Source organism: Oryctolagus cuniculus, chromosome 11 (assembly GCF_051225735.1).
Source record: "Oryctolagus cuniculus isolate XC-2025 breed Fujian yellow rabbit chromosome 11, ASM5122573v1, whole genome shotgun sequence".
In the NCBI taxonomy this organism is placed as follows: Eukaryota; Metazoa; Chordata; class Mammalia; order Lagomorpha; family Leporidae; genus Oryctolagus; species Oryctolagus cuniculus.
In genome coordinates this window covers 116,054,674-116,074,546 of record NC_142877.1, presented here as the reverse complement: position 1 = coordinate 116,074,546, position 19,873 = coordinate 116,054,674, and the positions used below count along the sequence as shown (strand labels likewise).

Below are 19,873 nucleotides of genomic sequence, written 5' to 3'. Positions count from 1 at the left end.
TCCGATGGCAGGAGCCAGGAGCCAGGTGCTTTTCCTGGTCTCCCATGGGGTGCAGGGCCCAAGCACCTGGGCCATCCTCCACTGCACTCCCTGGCAACAGCAGAGAGCCGGCCTGGAAGAGGGGCAACCGGGACAGAATCCGGCGCCCCAACCGGGACCAGAACCCAGTGTGCCGGCGCCGCTAGGCGGAGGATTAGCCTAGTGAGCCGCGGCGCCGGCCCTTCCCCTGGATTTTCTCAGAAGGTAGCATGAAGGGCTTCTGCCGAGAGGCCAGCCGGGTGTTCTCGTCGCGTAGTGCATCTCTGCCCCTACAGCCGTCTGGGCCTCCTCTCCCTGCTGACGGAGGTGGCCCTTTCTGCTTTTGATTCAATCTCCTTCCTCCCCTTGGGCCATGCACCTTAAATTTGCCACTTACAGGGACCCTCAGCACCTAAAATATAAAAGCTGCGATGGATTAGTGTAGATGTGTTTGCAGGCTCACATTCATGGGATTTTATTATAAAGCAGGTGTGGGAGGGAGGGGGACGTACACTTGTAAAGCTTTTGTGTGAGACAGTGCACGAGCCTGCTGGGGAGCTGGCTGTGGGGGAGGAGGGCCCACTCCCAGCTGCTGGGTCACTCCCCAGGTGCCATCCAAGACGAGGGCTGCTCTGGGGCTGAAGCCCGGAACTCAGGCACCTGAGCCAGCGCCACTGCCTCCCAAGACCTGCGTCAGCAGAAGGCTGGGCGTCTCACCAGGCCCTGTAGTGCGGGACACACGTGTCCCACCTGTGTCTTAACCACGAGCCCAACCCCCGCTCCAGTGGTTACACTTTTTACACAGCTTGCCTTGTATCACTGTAAGGCACTCAAGTAAACAGATCCATTTCCAGAAATGTGGAGAACAGAAGAGAAAGCGTTTTGTATTCTAACATCCCCCTAACATTTTTCCTTCCTGACATTTTAAAAAATAGACTTTCCTTTTTAGGGCAGTTTTAGATTCACAGCAAAATTGAGTGGAAAATGCAGAGAGTTCCCATAAACCCCTTACCCCTACTATCAGTATTTGACACCAGAGTGGGCCATTGGTTATAATCAATGAACCTGCATGGCCAAGTTACTTTCACCCAAAACCACAGTTTACATTAGGGCTCGCTCTAGGTGTCGCACATGCTGTGGGACTGAACAAATGTACGATGACGTGTGTCCACCATCATAGCATCACAGTGTAACTCCACCTCCCTGAAAGTCCTGCTCCCCTAACCCCGGCAACCACTGATCGTTTTATTGTCTCCATGGTTTTGCCTTTTCCTGATTGTTGTGCAGTTGGAATCATATGGCGTATAGCCTTCTCACGTTGCTTCTTCCATTTAGTAGTTTGTATTCAGGTTCCTCCCTGTCCTTCCGTGGACTGGGGCTCTTTTCTTTCACGGTGAACAGGCTGCACCACTGTTCATTTGCTCATTCATTTAGTGAAGGGCATCTTGGTTGTCTCCAGGTTTTGGCAATTATGAACAAAGCTGCAGGTTTTCAAGTCATCATAAACTCTTTCCCCTGACATTTTATTTTATTTTTTAAACATATTTATTTGTTTATTTGAAAAGTGAGAGTTACAGAGAAGGAGAAGCAGAGGCGGAGAGAGAGAGCAAGAGAGAGAAGGAAGGTGGGAGGGAGAGAGGGAGGGAGGGAGGGAGGACTGTATCTTCCATCTGCTGGTTCACTCCCCAGGTAGCCACAACAGTCAGGGCTGGGCCAGGCTGAAGCCAGGAGCTTCACCGAGGTCTCCCACAAGGATGTAGGGGCCCAAGGCCTTGGGATGTCTGCCACTGCTTTCCCAGGCACGTTGGCAGGGAGCTGGATCAGAGTGGAACAGCCAGGACTGGAGCTGGGGGTCGTATAGGATGCCGGTGCTATAGGCAGCAGCTTTACCTTACGCCATAGTGACGGCCCCTCCCCTGAAATTGAGATGCAAGTGAAATTGTGTGTAAATGTCATCAGAGGCAACCCCAAGAGGAAAGAAGTCACGGAACAGATAGCCTGAAGGATGATCCCACACTTTCACTGGAGAGGTTTGGAGCCGACGCTGTGGCATGCAAGGTTAAGCTGCCCGCTGCAACATGGGCATTCCTTGGGGTGCTGGTTCCTGGCCTCTGGCTTTGGCCTGGCCCAGCTCCAGGCATTGTGGCCATTTGGGGAGCAAACCAGTGGATGGAAGATTCTCTCTTTGTGTGTCTCCCCTGGCTCTGTATCTCTGCCTTCCAAATAAACAAATCTTTTCTTTTTTTAAGTCAAGTTTTTTATTTATAAGTTCCTTTTCTCTAAACTCCCCTTGACGTTGGTCTGAGATATGTTGCTAAAATTCAGACCATGGCATTTGACTTTCTAGCTTAAAAACGTTCAATCATTTTGCACTGCCAATAGGATAAGTCTTTTCTTCTATATTGACACAGAAAACTTGTCATGGTCTGATCCCAGGCAGCCTTTCTGGACTTGTCACCCCAAACTGCCATGCACACAGTGCTCTGTGACATTTTGTTATTTAAGTAGTTTCTTCCCTTTAGAATGGTCCAGTTACTTTGACTACATAACATACTGCCATCAAATTTTGTGGTATAAAATAACCATTATTATACTCATGGATTCTGTGGGTCAGGAATTAGGACAGGGCACAGTGGGGATGGCTTGTCTCTGTGCCATGGTGTGTATCTGAGCCTCTGCTGGGGAACACAAAGCCTGGGGCAGGAATCCTCTGAGGCTTGCTCACTCGTGTGTCTGGCATGGATGCTGGCTGTTGGCTAGGGGCCTCATTCCTCTCCACAGGAGCTTCTTCCTGTGGTCTTTCCACGTGGGCTACTATGGGCTTCCTCACAGCGTGGATGGCCGGGTTCCCAGGGTGAGCGTTCTGTGAAAGCAAGGACCCAGCAGAAGCCAGATAATCTCAGAAGTCAGCTGTGGTCCTTCTACCACATTCTGCTCATTAAGACACTCACGAAGTCCTGCCCAGGGTTGAGGAGGGGGAGACACAGAGCCCTGCCTCTCCATGAGGAATGTCAATGCCATACTGAGAGAAGAGCATACTGGAAGGGGTGGTTGGTACAGTTATCTTTGGTAAATATAGCCTGCCTCAGTTTTCCAGCAAATTGGAAATACTTGACAAAGTCCTGTGCAAACAGCAAGGCCCAGTGAAATAGCACTGCTGCTGTGAGCTCTCCTACGTGCCCAGCTCACTCCTCCTTTCATCATGTGCTTACAATCTCTGTTACAGAATTCGCATCATAACTATTTCATAATCTCTATTAAAAGTCATATAACCAGTAAGTAAATGCATTCTTCTTTTCAAAAATTCAAACAAAACAGATCCAGCTAAAACCTCCCCTTGTCCCCTGCTCTAACAGCCCCTCCCTACAGGTGCCTTACCAATTTGGTGGTTGCTTTCAGACCTCGCTCCGCATGTGTGCATACGCGTACCTGTACAAGTATATCAAGCTAACCTTGTTTATTTTGTTTTAGAACATATTCTGCATTTTTCTGAAACTTTTTTTAAACTTAAGACTATCCCATGGCTATCAATCCTTCAGTGTCCGTCAGTATTCAGAGATTTGCCGTATATGTATATGAGTAAAACTCCGGGCGTGCCTGGGTGTTGTAGTTCATTCCCCTGCTGATGGACACTCGAGGGTTTATTACTTTTCACAAATAACGCTTCCGCGAATAGCTGTGCACTTGTCTAAGTGTTTCTCTAGTGTGGATCCTAGAAACGGAATTCCTGGGCCGTAATGTGCCCATTTGCGTTTCAGCTGATGCTGCCGACCAGCCCCTCGATATATCAGCACCAGTTGCCACGCTGGTTCACTATGGGGAGCAACTCGGACTAGACTAAGTTACTGGAATTAAGACTTACTCTATGCATCTGCTCTCCCACAATATGGCGCTGAGAAGGGAGTAACAAGTTCTACGCAGCTGCCTCTCGCCAATTTGATTGACTGAGCTGCAGGAGCTGATCTTGCTCCTGATTGGAGGAGAGCAGCGTGCTCGGCGTGTGGGTAGCAGAGTTGGGATTGGTGGAAGAGGACTATAAAGGAGGAGAGAGACAACATGCACCAGGAACATCTAAAGGGAACATCTATCTGAAGGAACACCTGTGCAGCCCCCGAGAGAGCCGGCCGGCGGTGTGCCGCTCCCCCGCGGAAGTGGGGAAAGTGGCAGGGGGAACCGCCCTTCCACGGAGGTGGAAGGGTCGGTAGCCAACCCGGGAAGAACCAGCAGCAAACCCGGGAAGGGCCGAGCAGACGAAAGAACAGCACAGGGTCCTGTGTCGTTCCTCCGCGAAGACGGGGAGCGACAGTTCACGACGTGTGAGGGTGTTTCCTCAGACCCACGTGAGCGCTCACGTTCGTCCCTCTGAGCCCACCCCTTCCTTCACCACCGGGGAGTCACTCGGATGTTGTGCTCGCCGTTCCTTGCTTTCCTCTGGTAGTTCTACTCCACGTGTTTAAACTGTGTTATTTAGTTTCAGGGACTCTGGGACTTACATCACCAGTCATTCCAGCTACAAGCACACACATACACATATTTTTAATAGGATGGGATTTCGTCTTCTATTGGGGGTGAGGTTTCGCATTTTTTTCTATTTATTTATTAGACATAAAGGGGAAGAGAGAGAGACAGAGAGGGCACCCATCCCTCATTTACCACCCAAATGCCCACACAGCTGGGGCTAGGTCAGGCCAAAGCCAGGAGCCAGGAACTCAATCCAAGTCTCCCATGTTGAGGTTTGGACTCAACTGTTTGAGCCATCACCACGGCCTTGTGTGGTGTGCATTAGCGGGAAGCTGGAATCAGGAACTGACCTGGGGCTTAACCCTGGGCACTCAGATATGAGATGTTGGTGTTCCAGCTGGGCATCTTAACCACTGCACCAGATACCCATGTCTTCTTTCATTCCTTTTTAAAAAAAAAAAAACTATTTTTGAGGCAGAGACAGAGAGATGGAGAGATCTCCCATCCATCCACTGGATCACTCCCCCAGACACCCAAAGCAGCCGGGACCAGACCAGGAACTCAATGCAGGGGTCCCGTGTGTGTTTCAGGACCCAAGCCTGCTGCTTCCCACAGAGCATGTTAGCAGGAAGCTGGACTCGGCACTGAAGCTGGGACTTGAAGTGAGGCGTTGGTACGGCATGCCCATGTCCCAAGAGGCATCTTAACCCCCAGACCAGATGCCTGCCTCTGTTCTCCTCTTTCAAATAAAATAGGCCTTTATTTATATTTTTCTGATTTGATACAGACTCTGACTACATTATTCTGAATTTCTGTTGGTAAATTCTGTCCAGTTCACTAACTTATCTTGTCAGCAGATGGTTCCATTTCCATGTTATGATTTTGGCAACTTTAACCCAAGGCAAAAATAAAGTGGGGAAGTTAACTCTGGTGCGGCGTCCTCGGTTCTCCTTTCCTCCTGGTCCTTGCCCTCCTGAGGCGTGCAGGGGCTGCTCTTCCCCTGACCTGCAGCGTGGGGGGGACTGGCTCCCTCGCAACAGCCCTGGTGGTGGCTGCCGAGCCCGCCACCCCCTTCCCCTGCGGAGGAGCCACTCTTGAATTCCGTGCTCACCGCTTGCTGCTCTTCTCTGCAGTTTCGCTGTGTGTGTTTATACTCTGAACAGAATGTCATTTGGTTTCACCAGCTCTGGGACTTTATATAACTGGAGCCATCCCGAGCTGGCTTTTCTGTGACTGCCTCTTGTCACTCAGTGTTGTGTTCCTGAGATTCATTTCTGTGTGGGGGGTTGTCATTTGTTTTCACTGCTGTGCAGTCTGAGGATGCTTCAAAAAGTTCATGGAAAATAGAATTAAAAGGTAAATTTATTTTGGTACAAAATATTTTTGAAGTCCATGCATATGGATCTTCAAAAAACTTCATGAAAAATGTAGTTGTGAAAAACCTATACAGTGTGAATTTCAAGGTTCTTTGCAACAACACAAAGTTATCTTTTATTCCCGTTCCACTGACTTGTTAAATGCTCCCATATTTCATTGTAGGTATATGTGTATTCTGTAGAATCAGTGCTGTCATCAGTAGCACGTGTTAAGGTTTTTTATATTGCAAGCAGTGATGTTTGTGCACTTGTATTCTTGTACGTGACTTGTGATTCTCATGGATGAGAGCTTCTCTAGGGCATATATTGTGTATTTGTGAGTAAAGTTGCTGTATGGCCAGGTATGAGAATCTTTGAATTTACCAGGTAATGCCAAATTGTTTCCCAAAGTTCTGATTGTTGTCACCAACCCTTGCTGTTGTCATGTTTGAAAAATCACCAGTGTGGTGGGTGTTAGTGTCCCATTTCCTGTAGTGTACATTTTGAATAATGTAATCTAACATTTTCATATGTTGCAACACCTCATGGGTATGGCTTATTTATGTTCCCCATCCGTGAAATATCTGTTCATGTCTTTGGTCATTTCTTCTGTTTGGTTGTTTATCTTTTTCCCAGGCAGAGAGAGAGTGAGCAAGAACATGTGTGTGCTGCCTCCTAGGTTGTGGGAAGCTGGGATCAGGAGCAGAGCTGGGATTCCAGCCCAAGCCCTCTGACACAGAATACAGGCGTCCACACGGCGTCTGAACCAACCTAACCTCTGGGCCAGATGCCCCTCACCGCCTCCTTTTTTTTTTTTTAAGGCAGACAGATTTCCTTATCTGCTGGTTCCTCCCCAGATGCCCACACAGCTGGGGCTGGGCTAGGACGAATCCAGGAGCCCTGAGCTCAGTCCCCATCTTCCACACGGGTAACAAGGACCCAAGTACCTGAGCCATCACTGCTGTCTCCCAGGGTGGCCCACCAGCAGGAGGCTGGAATTGGTCCACACGGGTAACAAGGACCCAGGTACCTGAGCCATCACTGCTGTCTCCCAGGGTGGCACACCAGCAGGAGGCTGGAATTGGGACCGCACCTGAAACTTGCACCGGTTACCCAGTACAGGTTGCAGGCATCTCAGGTGATGTCTGACCCGCTGCATCAAGCCCCTGCCTTTTCTTCATTGATGTGTCGGCATTCCTTGTTCCAGAGGCTAAGCGCTACATCTCGTAAACGCTCTTCCAGTTCATGACTCGCTATTTCACTTCATATGGAATTTTTGAATAACAGAAGTTCTGAATCTTAATGAGGTAGAATTTTATCCTTTATGGTCTATATTCTTTGCATCTTTTAAAAAATTCTTCTTGTCCTCAGACCGTGAAGATAATTTTACATAGGGTAAAAATTTTGTGCGTCTGATGTCCATAATTAAATCTTCAGTGCAGAATTGACTTTGGTATATGATTAAGGTAGGAATCCAGTTTTATTTCTACGTGGATAGCCAGCATCCCAGCTGGCTTTTCTCCAGCAAGCTGCAATGTTATCTGTTCCTAAAGCAGTACACCCCTGTGTGGATTTGTTTCTGGGCCTTCTGTTCTGTTCCATCACTTACATGACACAAGTTTTAATTGCTCTACTTTTGTGATAATTCGCGACGATTCTGGCTGTGTCAGGAGTGTCTTGGCTACATTTGACCCTTTGCTTTCCCACATGAAATATTGTCAAAGTCGTTGAAAACTTACTAGAGCTTTGGTTGCTATTGCATTGAATCTTTTTTTTAAAAAAAATTTATTTTATTTATTTGAAAGACGAGTTACAGAGATGTAGAAACAGAGAGAGGTCTTCATCCGCTGGTTCACTCCCCAGATAGCTGCAACGGCCGGAGCTGCGTCAATCTGAAGCCAGGAGCCAGGAGTTTCTTACAGGTCTCCCACGTGGGTGCAGGGGCCCAAGGACTTAGGCCACCTTGTACTGCTTTCCCAGGCCATAGCAGAGAGCTGGATCAGAAGAGGAACAGCCAGGACTAGAACTGACGCCCATATGAGATGCCAGTGCCTCAGACCAGGGCTTTAACCTGCTGCGCCACAGAGCCAGCCTCAGCATTGAATCTTTAAATCAGTTTGAAAAAAAAAAATCAAATGTTTATAATGTCAACTAATTCTATTCATTCAGTTCTCCTTTAATGTTCAATATTGTGATATTTTGTAGGCTTTTTTTTTTTTTTTACAAAGAGACATTGTACATTTTTTGTTAGATTTAGCTCTAGATATTTGAGAAACAGATGGTCCCTGATTTCTGAGGGTTCGGTTTGCTAATTTGTTGACTTTATAATGGTGTGAAGCCATACACATTCAGTGGAAACAGTGGATTTTGAATTTTAGTCTTTTTCCAGGTTAGCAGTGGGCGGATTGATCCTCTTTTGTAGCATCGGGCAGTGACAGCAGCCACAGCTCCTGGGGGCTCCTGATCACAAGGGCAGGCGGTGGGTGTGCTGCAGGTGCTGTGTGGCTGAGCCAGGCTGTCCAATAGGCTGGGTGTATTAGCTGCATTTTCAGCTTACAAGATTTTCCACTTTTTATTGGGGTATATCATTATCATTAAGTGGAAAAACATTGGTATTTTCATTGCTACTGTGAAAAGATATAATGTGTGTTTTCTAACTTGTGTGTTGATGGTGAAAAGGAGGGGAATCAAATTTTGTATATTGATTTTATAACCAGAAACCTTGCTTAATTCTTACCAATTTTCCTAATTTATCTGTAGATTCTTCTGAGTCGCTTATGTTGGAAATTATACCATCTGTGAATAGTGATAGAATGATTTCTTCATTTGCAAATCATATACCTGGTGCTTTGATTTCTTACCCATGATGGGAGGTGGAGCTGCTTACACAGTGCTGGCTGAAAGCATGCTCATGGCTTCCTGGGCTTGGTCTGTATCGTAATGAGAATGATTTCAACATTTTGCCATTAAGGGAGACTGTTCCTAATTTGTTAAATTTTATCATGACTGTATGTGGAATCATCTCCATTGTTAGCATTTATACTGATAGATACAGATTTTTCTCCTCTGAGCTATAAATTTTGAAAATTATTTCCAAATATTAGAACAAATTTTATTTCCTGGAATAAATTCAAGTTGGCCATGGTATATCATCTTTCACGTATGAGGATCTTCAAGAATGTCATGGAAAATGTACATTATGAAAAGGCTTGGGCTGGCGCTGTGGCTCAATAGGCTAATCCTCCACCTAGCGGCGCCGGCACACTGGGTTCTAGTCCCGGTCGGGGCGCCGGATTCTGTCCCGGTTGCCCCTCTTCCACGCCAGCTCTCTGCTGTGGCCCAGGAGTGCAGTGGAGGATGGCCCAAGTGCTTGGGCCCTGCACCCCATGGGAGACCAGGAGAAGCACCTGGCTCCTGCCTTCGGATCAGCGCAGTGCGCCGGCTGCAGGGCGCCAGCCGCAGCGCGCCAGCCGTGGCGGCCATTGGAGGGTGAACCAACGGCAAAAGGAAGACCTTTCTCTCTGTCTCTCTCTCTCACTATCCACTCTGCCTGTCAAAAAAAAAAAAAAAAAAAGAAAGAAAGAAAAGCAAAGGCTTTAGTTTTACATAAACTTTATGAAGTACCACTGTATATTGCTGGGTTTGATTTGCTGTATATTGTCTATCAGCTTTGGGTCTATGTCTGTGAGTGACACTGCCTAGGACTGTCTCTCCAAAGATTGTCATGTTTTGGTACTAACTTTATGCTGGATTCATAGTCTTTGCTCCTCTTTATGCTCTGGGCTAGTTGGGCAGGGCTGTACAATAGATAAGGCACTCCCTACGTCCACGGCAGGAGGGCTGCCAGCCGGGACCGTGAAGCAGTACCCAGGATGTGTGCGTCTCCCTGCGAGGACAAAGCACTGCTGCGTCTCTGGGGGTGGTGAGTGTAGTCAACCTGGCGCTCGAGAGCTGCTGGTGGTGTAGTAGTAGCCGCGACTCCAGGCAGTTCGGGCTTGCAGCATTTGTGGCAGCCAGATCACCGTGGGGAGGCCAGGTCCATGTTGTTGAGGCCGTGGAGGACACCCGTGCTGCACAGTGGCCCACTGAGCTGGTGCTGACGTGACAGGGACAGGCAGTTCACAGCCACCACACAGGGTGTCCCCGCCTGGCTTTTGAGAGCCTCTTTCACACTGGATGTCTTCTGTAGGCTTTTAGAGTAAGGATGTGGGTATGTCCACACTGTGTGCACATCCCAAGAGGTTCACCCGTGTGCGTCCTTGCCACCAGCCTTTTAATCGTACTGTTTGCAAGTCCCTGGTAGCCACTGCTCAGAAACTGCTCTTTTTTTTAATTTTTTTAATTTTTTTAATTTTTTTTTTTTTTTTGACAGGCACAGTGGATAGTGACAGAGAGAGAGACAGAGAGGAAGGTCTTCCTTTTTGCCGTTGGTTCACCCTCCAATATTGGGCTGCCGCAGCCAGTGCCCTGCGGCCGGCACATCACGCTGATCCGAAGCCAGGAGCCAGGTGCTTCTCCTGGTCTCCCATGCGGGTGCAGGGCCCAAGCACTTGGGCCATCCTCCACTGCACTCCTGGGCCACAGCAGAGAGCTGGCCTGGAAGAGGGGCAACTGGGACAGAATCTGGCGCCCCAACCAGGGCTAGAACCCGGTGTGCCGACGCCGCAAGGCAGAGGATTAGCCTAGTGAGCCACGGCGCTGGCCAAAAAATGCTCTTGATCCGTATTGTTGGCATCTTGCCCTCCAGGGTGCACTCTGCAGATCGACCGCGACTCTGTCTACCAGGAGAATTTTCTCACTGTCCTGTCTTTCAGGGGCACTCCTGAATGAGACCCTAAGTTAGCAGTCTCCCACTCTGGGGTAGTGCTGGCGTGCTTGCAAACTCATCTGTAAACCAGCCCTGTACTTGTGCCTCTTAACTGGCGGCAGGAGTTCTCCGTGAAGCGGTAGGTGTAGGTTGAGAGCGGCAGTGAAGGGGTGGGAGTCTGAGCCAGCTGTCGGTATTGTTTACGTGGGCCTTGTGGCTGGCTCCATCTGGGCTCCTATATACCATTTTGATTTGGCAGTGAAATGCTGCTGCTGTGTCTAATTTTGTGTTCTGCGGATCAGATAATACCTGGTACGTGACGGACATAGTCACCTGGTGGCCTGTAATCAGGCATTCAGTCCCTGTCAGGGCCCAGTAGCAAGCCAAGACTTGTTTTTCAAGTGGATAATTACTGCATTCAGAAGGCGCATGGCCTTACTCCAAAGCCCTAGAGGTCAACCCTGATTTTCCTGCAGGGGCTCCTCAAGGTTTTAGTGAGCGTCCATGTGTGTCTCTGGCACTTACAGGACCATTTATTCTGCCAGCAGATATGATCCAAGAGTCAGGGCAGTTAGTCCGTCAGTCTGGACCTGCTGCAGTAGCCAGTGGCCTTTTCTTGCTTTGGTCCTCATCAAGCCTGGCAGTAAATGGCAGCACAGCCATGTCTCCGAAACTCAGAGCTCTGTGATGGTGGTGCCTCTCCCTGTGGTGGACAGTGCAAGGTGCAGTGACTTGTCTGTCACCTCAGAGAGGGCCTCTTGGTATGCCCCGAACCACTGAATATTCTGAAAGAAGTGGCAGGCCCTTGAGCTGTCCCAGAGCTTCCCTCCTGCCTTAGGCATGCATGCCCCACCAAGAGCGCTTGCTGCTTCCTGCCCAAGTCCAGTTGGCATTGTGTCGTCCTGCAATCAAAGGTAGCAAGAATGTCTGTGTCCCTCTGGCCTCTAATACCAGACCCAGCAGAGCTGAAGCTATGAGGCAAGACAGCAAAAGTATATTGTGATTCTAATTATCTTCATTAACAGGGATTGAAAACAAAATCAAAGCTATAGAGTAGGTGCTAGAGTTATATTGATTTGCTCCTGTAAATAGACCACAGCTGGTTTCTACAGCTACGATGACATCACGACCTGGTTGTATTTGTAATGATCTACAGTTGGGGCTTGTGTTGTGGTATAGTAGGTAAAGCTGCCGCCTGTCACACGAGTATCCCATGTGGGCACCAGTTCAAGTCCTGGCTGCTCCACTTCCGATCCAGCTCCCTGCTACTGTCCTAGGAACACAGTGGAAGATGGCCCAAGTGCTTAAATTCCTGCACCCATGTGGGAGGCCCTGAAGACCGCTCCTGAATCCTGCATATGTGGTACATCTTCACTCACACTGTCCATCTTCACAACCTGCCGAAGTGTTATAGTCTCAAGGAGTTTTTTCTGAATGTTCACACACACACACACACACACACACACACACACACGGGTGTGCACAAGTGCCCACTCCCAGCCAGTCACAGTCCCCCTTCCATGCTTGTGTTTCCAAAGCATTTCTCAGCACCTGACATACTATACAGCTTACTGGTCTACCTGGTTTAGTAAGCGCATAGTCTGGCTGAGGCGTCTCCCTGCCCCTCCTGAAATCACAGTGAATCTGCTACTGTCAGACACAGACGTGGCTACTTCTGGGGACACGTCTGATGCTTTTCAAATAGTTGCCTCCATGAACTGTGTGCATAAACTCATGTCTTCCAACTTGAGGATGGTTGCTGTATGCCTTCACATTCCCCTGAATTTGTCTTTTGTCAGTCATCAGAGCGTTGCAAGGATTCCTGGAATTACAGAACTGACTAGAAATTTGAGTGGTTGTCAACACGGCAACTGAATTAGGTAGTTGATGTTAGGGAATCCAAGTACAACCTTTTTAAACTTACTCTTTTCACTCTCTTACTTAAAAAGCATGGAAAAGCATGGTTCATATGTGAAAGAAACAGATGTAACGGACCTATGAGATGCTTTGATGGAAGTGGTGACCGGTCGGATAAGCCACAGGCACAGCAGAAGTGAGCTGAAGGACTAGAGGGGTGGGAGCTGCGTTAGAAGTGCCGCCTTTTCTTTTTCATGGCAAACTCTTCACATCCTTGTGATTTGTTTGTTTTTTAATTTTTTTATCCATGTGATTTAGATGAAAAGAAATACTAACAGATTCGGACTTTTGATGTGTGTATGAGTTTTAGGTCAGAAAGCTATCCCGCTTACACAGTCTTCTACATTACTAATGAGTGTGTGTATTAAAAAATGTCATATAGTCCCTTTGACAGTTCAGATTAGGAGAATCATGCTTCAGCTAAGCTAAGGTGACAAGTTCTTTATCAAGATGACTGTGATCTCTCAGGTGTGTAAGTTCCAGGTTGATTTTTTTTATTTAAATAAAGCAGATGGCTGTGTATTTATTTCCAAGAGTAGATTATTCATCCTGCAGAAATTTACCAAATGCCTACCATGTGCCAGGCATTGTGCGAGCTGTGGGATAGCTGGGGATCACCAGGACCCTTGCTTTTCTGTAGCTTCTAGAATAGTGTGAAACAGCGTGTCTGATCAAGACCCATCAGACAGGTGAGATGAGGCTAGGGCAAGGACAGGCACACATCCAGGCTGCCAAGGATGCCAGGTGGGGCTTTCTGGAGAGTGTGATGTCCACGCTGGTGCCTGGGGGATGGATAATGATAGCAACAATGGCCAACACTGGTACTTTTACGCCATTCCACCTACTCCGCAGAGTGAGCCAAGCCTAGTGGGAAGAGGAGACTGTCTCAGGCAGAGGCGAGGGTAGGTGGGCCAGAGTTTGATGAACTGAACGAAGGTAGCAGGGCCATAGAGTTGCATGGGTGGTGGGAGAGGAGCCAGATGACACGAGAGCAGTAAGCAAGGCCATATCAGCAAAGGTGACCATACATTATCAGTACAGGCAACCACACATTATCCATAAAGGTGACCAGGACACGTCTGAGGCTGAGAGGAGGCAGCAACAACAATTATTCTAGGATAACATGTAGGCCTGGAGCTTCCTGAGTGAGGTGGGCTCTGTGCCCGTGCCCTGATAAGCCATGTTGAGGAGTTTTTATTGTGTCCAAACCCCAGTGGGAGCCTTTGTGCTGTCATCATCAAGGACATGGTATAGCCAGGTCCTGGCTTCCTAAAGATGACTGACTGTCTGCAGGACCAGGGAGGCAAGCTGGGAAGAGCAGCCAGGGGTCAAAACAGAACTAGAGACTGGTCAGCTCCCAGCTCTGGGCTTCCCAGGGTGAAGTCCTAACACCTCAGCCGAGCAGGTGAGCTCCGTCCTGCCTCGGCCTCTGCCCCTTCCTCCCCCCACACAAGCCTGCCCAGCTGTGGCTGCCTCCTGCGTAGGTGTCTTCTCATGCTGGGCACGCACCATGTCCCCCTCTGGGAAAGCCTTCCCCTGGCCTCTGCCCGCGTCTGTCTGATCCCTGCTGATCTCCAGGGTTCAGCTGAGCTTGCTCCCAGGCAGCCTTCCGTGCCGTGCTGAAGGCGGGGCCATGGCTTCTCCTCCCTTGCTCCAGACGTGGTCCCGTGGTGCCCACTAGTTCCCTGCTGCCGAGCCAACTGGACTGTCCTTTTCTCAGGAGCGAAGGCTGTGTCTTACTCGTCGTATTCTCTGCCTCTAGCCCAGTGCCTAGCACATAGTGAGTGCTGCATTAAACATTTGTTGGCTGAGTAAGTAGCGTGTGGATGCCAGGCTGCCATCCTCCCAGTACGCTTTCTGTGTTGTTGCATGCGTTGTAAGTGCCTTCCAAGAAGGCTCATCATAGGTGTTCACAGGACAAGCAGCATGAGCTACACAGCGGAAGTACTCTGAGTTCATGGAGGAGGGTCACAGCCTGCAGTCATCTTGGACATTTTGTAGAACTTTGCTCCTTCCTGGTTGACACTTGATACGTTAGCTAGGGTCTGTTTGAAGGGAGGATTTGCCCAGGCACCTAGAATTTGAAATAATCTTCGAGGATATAGTGAGAGAAGGCGTGTGGGCATTGGGTGGGCCCCGTCTCACTTACTTAGCCTTTACTTTTGGACTACCTCAAGCCCGGCCTGGGCCAGGCCCCGCTGCGTGTGTCTGGAGCCCGGAGGTGCAGCCTTGAGCTCCCGGTGTCTGGGCGTCCCGTGGCCACTCACGTTGGGAGGACAGAGGCTGCAGGTGAGGGAAGGGAGGCTGGAGGGCAGTCTGGGTGGTGTGCTGGGGGCGGTGGGCAGGACGGAGCGGCCGGGGGCTGCCGGGCCTCCTCCAGGCAGAGCCCTGCCCTGCTCCTGCTTGAGTTGTGGGCGCAGTGTTGTCAGCCATGACATCCAGTGTGCCAGCTTTTCTGTCTGCACTGCAGGGTCATCTTGAACTTCCTGGTGGCAGAAAACGTAGCCTTGGTTACTCCATTTTCTTAGTAATTCCCATCTTTTTGTTAAAGATTTATATTTATTTGAGAGGTAAGGTCACAGACAGAGAGAGGGAGAGACAGACAGAAAGGTCTTCCATCTGCTGGTTCACTCCCCAGGTGGCTGCAATAGCTGGAGCTGGACTGATTAGAAGCCAGGAGCTTCTTCCATGTCTCCCACGGAGTGCAGGGACCCAAGCACTTGGGCCGTCTTCCACCGCTTTCCCAGGCACAGTAGCAGGCAGCTGGGTTGGAAGAAATGCAGCTAGGACATGACCTGGCACCCATAGGGGATGCCGGCCCCCCCGGCAGAGGCTTAGCCTACCACACGACAGCACTGGCCCCAGTCATTTCCATCTTAAACTCAGTTCAGATTTCCCTTTCCCCTTCCCCTCTTGAGGATGGCTTCACGGCTGTGGGGACGGGGGAACTGTCTGGCCCTGGCTGACAGGCAGCTCTTCTGTCTGAGGGGAAGCTGGCCCTGTGGCTCTTGGATCACCCAGCTGTCTGTCTGCACCCTCTGAGACCAAGCTGCCCGCCTGGGTCGTAAGTGTTTGGGCTGCGCGTCCTGCATCTTCCTTGTCCCCTTGATCTTCCACCCCCCTCTCCCGGCGCATTCCTCACCCCAGGAACCGCTGGAACCCTGCACAGCTCCCGTGGTGGGGGACGGGAACGGCTGGCTCAGACACGCTTCCTGATGGCTGGTGTGTGCCTCTTCCATCCTGTTCTGCTGGCGGGGAGGAGGCTGGGGAGTTCTGCCCGTGCTCACCCTCCCAGGCTGCTCCTGGACACCGGTGGAGTCCTGCTCAGCCACAGGGTGGAAGCAGCGCACGGAGGGCTTCGCTCACTGCTGAAAGCTCAGTGCCTGGGCACTGGCTAGCAGACGGCGGGCGCTCCAGAAGTGCTGTAGGGAGAGGACGACCAGCCCCTCCTCGGCCCCCCACCTCCCACAGCCTGGCCTTGGACAGGTTCGGGGAACGAGGGCCCTCTGCCCTCCCCCTCCTGGATGGAACTCCTACTGCTTCTGTTAGTCTCCTCCCTCAGAGGACCCCTGGTCTCAGGTGCAAGCTTAGGCTTAGAGTTGAGGGCAGGGAAAAGATAAGCCAGTGTGCTTCCCAAGTCTTTAAATTAATCTGGCTTAGGTTTGTTTTTCATTCAAATCTTTCATTGTTGGGCCCAACATGCAGATCCCTCCTGGGCAATGGTGACACCTAGTTAGTGCCTCTCTTCAGCGGCGTGTGGAGCTGTGGAGCTGAGACTGTGTGTGAACATCTTGGCCGCCCTTTCACCTGTGTGAGTGATAACACTGGATGTCGTGGCAGGTGTTCAGTACACAGTAGGCGCTCACTTAGTCTTGTAGAAATGAATGAACAGAGGCGGTGAGTTGTCCAGAAAGTAAAGATAGATTGGGCTATAGAAAAGGGAGGCTCGTCATCCGGATCCTGCGTTGAGACAGAACTCTTCAGCAAAGCCGGACAGGTAATTTCAGTACTGATAGGGAATGTTGCTATTGCATTTGTTGATTGCCAGTGTGCTAGGTGTTCTCTACACCCCAACTTAATAAGTTAACTCTAAGTTTGAGTCAAAACCTAGAGATCACTCAACTTGGTGTAAACATAAACTGAAGTAGCAGTCAACAACTCGATGTTAACTGCAACGTAGTCATTGAAGTCCAGAGAAGACTGAAAAATTAAATTCAACAACACCCTCCATCAGTTGCTGTGGTAGGCATGGCACTCACCATCAGGCGTTGTGGTAGGCATGGCACTCACCATCAGGTGCTGTGGTAGGCATGGTACTCACCATCAAGCGTTGTGGTAGGCATGGCACTCACCATCAGGCACTGTGGTAGGCATGGTACTCACCATCAGTTGCTGTAGTAGGCATGGCACTCACCATCAGGCACTGTGGTAGGCATGGCACTCACCATCAAGCGTTGTGGTAGGCATGGTACTCACCATCAGGCGCTGTGGTAGGTATGGCACTCACCATCAGGCGCTGTGGTAGGCATGGCACTCACCATCAGTTGCTGTGGTAGGCATGGTACTCGCTGTCAGGCACCGTGGTAGGCATGGCACTCACCATCAGGCACTGTGGTAGGCATGGTACTCACCATCAGGCGCTGTGGTAGGCATGGTACTCACCATCAGGCGCTGTGGTAGGTATGGCACTCACCATCAGTTGCTGTAGTAGGCATGGTACTCGCTGTCAGGCACCGTGGTAGGCATGGCACTCGCCATCAGGCGCTGTGGTAGGTATGGCACTCACCATCAGGCGCTGTGGTAGGCATGGTACTCGCCATCAGGCGCTGTGGTAGGCATGGCACTCACCATCAGGTGCTGTGGTAGGCATGGTACTCACCATCAGGTGCTGTGGTAGGCATGGTACTCGCTGTCAGGCACCGTGGTAGGCATGGCACTCGCCGTCAGGCGCTGTGGTAGGCATGGCACTCACCATCAGTTGCTGTGGTAGGCATGGCACTCACCATCAGGCGCTGTGGTAGGCATGGCACTCACCATCAGGTGCTGTGGTAGGCATGGTACTCACCATCAGTTGCTGTGGTAGGCATGGTACTCACCATCAAGCGTTGTGGTAGGCATGGCACTCACCATCAGTTGCTGTGGTAGGCATGGTACTCGCTGTCAGGCACCGTGGTAGGCATGGCACTCACCATCAGGCGCTGTGGTAGGCATGGATTATGGTTATGGCCATAGGCACGGCAGGGTCTGCGTCCACGTCATGAAGGTAACAGGTCATATACAAATAGGATAATTACAAGTCGTAACGTGTCCTTGTGTTCTTTGGAGGAAATCAACAGGGGAGCTTCCTTAAGTGATAATGGGAGTGTCGGTTTGAGTTAGGTTAGAGGAGATGCGGAGATTTTAGGAGGTGAGATGAGAAGGATGAAGAAGCCGAGGAAGGAGCTCGGACAAGCAGAGGGAACAGCAAGCACAGCGGCTGGAATGGGAAGAGGTTAGCTGCTCCTGCGTTGTAAGGAGGCCAGTGTGGGCAGAGGCAGCAAGTTGCAGGGGGAGGGCCCGGGCATGAGAGGAGACGAGGGGAGGACAGGCAGGAGCCACGGGAATGGGGTGCGTGGGGAGGAGTCTGCACTGAATTCCAAGTACGTTGACAGAACCTGATTTCTATTCACTGAAATATAAATTGGGGAGAGTGAATGAACTGCGGTAGGAGCAGAAGCAGAAAACTCTGAACAGGCTGTCCTGTGTCAGGTGTCCCGGCCACCGTAGCTGAGGACAAGAGGCAGGGGCTGTGGCAGGAAGTGAGCAGGTGCGAGAGGTTTTGTGGCGTTCAGCCCTCAGGAGTTCCTGATGATTGGTGGTCCGATGATGGGAGCAAAGGGGAGCGGCTTTCTGCCTTCGGGGAGTGAGTGTGTGCCGCCCTCACTGAGACCGGGAGGACGTGTCTGGGATGCACTACGAGGTGCGTGCTGGGTGTGTTACTGAAGCCCTCTTTACTCCTCTGGGACGCTGGCTGTCGGTGCGCTCAAGTAGCTAAATCAGAACTTAGATGATGGTGTTTCCTCTCTCAATCACATTCGCTTTCCTGGTTTTTTTTTTTTTTTTTTAATTTGACAGGTAGAGTTATAGACAGGGAGAGAGACAGAGAGAAAGGTCTTCCTTCCATTAGTTCACTCCCCAAATGGCCACAACAGCCAGTGCTGTGCCGATCCAAAGCCAGGAACCAGGTGCTTCCTCTGGGTCTCCCACGCGGGTGCAGGGCCCAAGCACTTGGGCCATCCTCCACTGCACTCCCGGGCCACAGCAGAGAGCTGGCCTGGAAGAGGGGCAACCGGGACTAGAATCTGGTGCCCATATGGGATGCCAGTGCCGCAGGCGGAGGATTAACCAAGTGAGCCACAGCACCGGCCCCAGGAAGCCTGATTTTTAAGAAATTCCAATTATGCTTTCTGGGTGGTGGTTGTGCGTCTGCTGTATTTCTGCCATCAGAGTATTCCCTCAGAATGAAAAAGTGCAAGCCTTGAGTGTAGGGCATTACCGAGTGTGTCTGGTCCCTTAATAAAATCCTGGGAGAAATCTTGCAGCTAGATTCTGTCCTTGTTGCTGATGACTCCTGTTCAAACTCCAGCTTCATGGTCCCTGAAGTTAGCAGTTTTAACAAAATGTAAGCGTAGACTTGATCGGGTCCCCTGCACATTGCTGTCTTCATCCTGGAGAGCGAGCAGTGATGAGCTTGTTTCTGATAGGCCAGTAAGCTCATGCAGATGTTCTTTATCCTTTGTAAAGATGCTGCAGTGTCTCTCTGTGCGTGGGTGTGTGTAACGGTAGCGCTAACTGCACCACAGACACGCTCTGAGAGTGCCCGGAGGGTTGTGCAGCAGGTGTTTCTCTTACACTGATGGACCAGCATGCAGTGTGGCAAGAGGGCAAACAAAGGGCACCTACAGACTCCATACGCAGAGGGTGACAGCAGTTACAGTGCTCGGCTGCAGCTCCTTCCAATCACATGTTTTGAGTAAATATAGATTAAAAAGGTATTTGTGCTTTCTTGCAGATATTTGATTCATTTATCTTAAAAAACTCAAAAAAAAAAAAAAAAAGAGTGCTAAGTACCAGAAAATTCCAGGAAGGAGTGCCAGTGCTCTGCTACCTATAAACTTGGAAAGGCTTAATGATTCAGAAGTCCTCAGTCATTAAGTTGTGGCAATTTGATGATGATCAGATCTGAATTGTCATCTTCCCCTGCCTGGGCTGTTACACTTTTCTTGGTAATGATAGTTTTCTTAGTGATCTATTTGCCTCATTCTTATTTATATGA

The 19,873-nt window shown here is 50.1% G+C and overlaps 1 protein-coding gene across 3 annotated transcripts in view; it reads left to right on the top strand.

Annotated features, from left to right (window-relative positions):
* ENTHD1 (ENTH domain containing 1) overlaps positions 1-19,873 on the top strand; it is a 141,223-nt gene that overhangs the window by 81,848 nt on the left and 39,502 nt on the right. The window lies entirely within an intron of this gene.